Raw genomic sequence first — 1,431 nt, 5'->3', positions numbered from 1 at the left:
AGTCTGGGAATTCAGTATTGTAATAATTTGTTTTATTATTTCAAAATCTAGGTTTAGTAATTGATCATTCTTTCGTTTTAAGAACTGTATTATTAAATATTAATGGATAATTTTCAAAGTGTGGATGTGATATTGTCTGTTACCACTATTGGTTAGACTAACATGTTGGCTGTATTGTCTGTTAATTTTGTAGGCTAGCCTAGCAACTTGGATATGTCAGCATGTTGAATAAGTTAGTCAATTTATCAAATAAATATTACCAATAATAAACTAAATATTATATACACAGAGATTTTAAATACACAAGCCACCATATCTCAGTGGAAGAACACTGGCCTTGTAAATCAGGTGTCGTGAGTTCGATCCTCACTGATGGCTGATTATTTATTAATTACATGATCTAATTTTGTTTGGAGTTGATCTAAGTGTCAAGGAACACATCTAAGATATATAATTCTCTGTTTTATCTGTTCTTAGTTGCATACGCAGTTATGTAGGATAAAATCAACGCTTTAGTAACTAAGTAAAATTCAAAATCTGGAAGACAAAATGACATAGAAAGCGTTGTTACAAATGCTGTAATTTTTTCTGGCAATGGAACTACTAATATTAAACAATTGATTAACTCACAACAATATAACAAAACATAAGTGTATTTTGTTAATTGATTACCGATTATTACTGCTACATGTGGCGCCATCTTTTTTCTTTTTTTTTGCTTATCATTAACCAAGATATTTTTTTGTTGTGTTTAACATCCTTCTACTTAACATTCATTGTTCTTGAACAAACATTTTATATTGGCTTATACCAAATATAGGACATCTAACAGATGGAAATAAATAATTGTTATTTCTTGTCACAGAATCTAACAGTATGTTGTTTTCTGTCAATCAATATTGTAGCAACCTAAACATTATGTTACAATAACTGATATTCAATTAGTAAAGTATATTAAAAATATAATGTTAAAATAACACTTTGTTAATAAACGTTTATTTAAACCAGTGGCTGGTAGATGTTATTTATGCATATTAATCACCTCTATTACTTTTACAAAGGAGAATTATAAACCGTTAATACTTAGCCACCAGTGAGGATCGAACTCACAACTCCTGATTTACAAGACCAATGCTCTGCCACTGAGCTATGGTGGTCTGCTGTAATAATTTAATTTCTATAAGGACTTACAACTTACAACGCTAGAAACCGGTTTCGATACCTATGGTGGGCAGAACACAGATAGCCTATTTTTGTGCTTAACTACAAACAAACAAACATATTAACATGTAAAACCATAAAAACGTCATCTACGTCAGGCTTATATGTAGATGTGACTATGGCATGCTGTTCTATGTAATGTAAGAAAAGAGTGGCCAAAGTACCTGAAAATGGATTTTCCATAGCAAGTAAATATAACTAATGGAAATA

General features: G+C 30.3%; 1 non-coding gene across 1 annotated transcript; it reads right to left on the bottom strand.

Annotated features, from left to right (window-relative positions):
* Positions 1-1,085: 1,085 nt before the first annotated feature.
* Positions 1,086-1,157, bottom strand: Trnat-ugu. The gene has a single exon. It is a non-coding gene; the product is annotated as a tRNA-Thr (tRNA).
* Between the last annotated feature and the right edge of the window lie 274 nt (positions 1,158-1,431).

The sequence above is a fragment of the Limulus polyphemus genome, unplaced genomic scaffold, assembly GCF_000517525.1.
Source record: "Limulus polyphemus unplaced genomic scaffold, Limulus_polyphemus-2.1.2 Scaffold76914, whole genome shotgun sequence".
NCBI lineage: Eukaryota > Metazoa > Arthropoda > Merostomata > Xiphosura > Limulidae > Limulus > Limulus polyphemus.
Note: the sequence above shows the minus strand (reverse complement) of the source record. Positions and strands in the feature narration are given on the sequence as shown.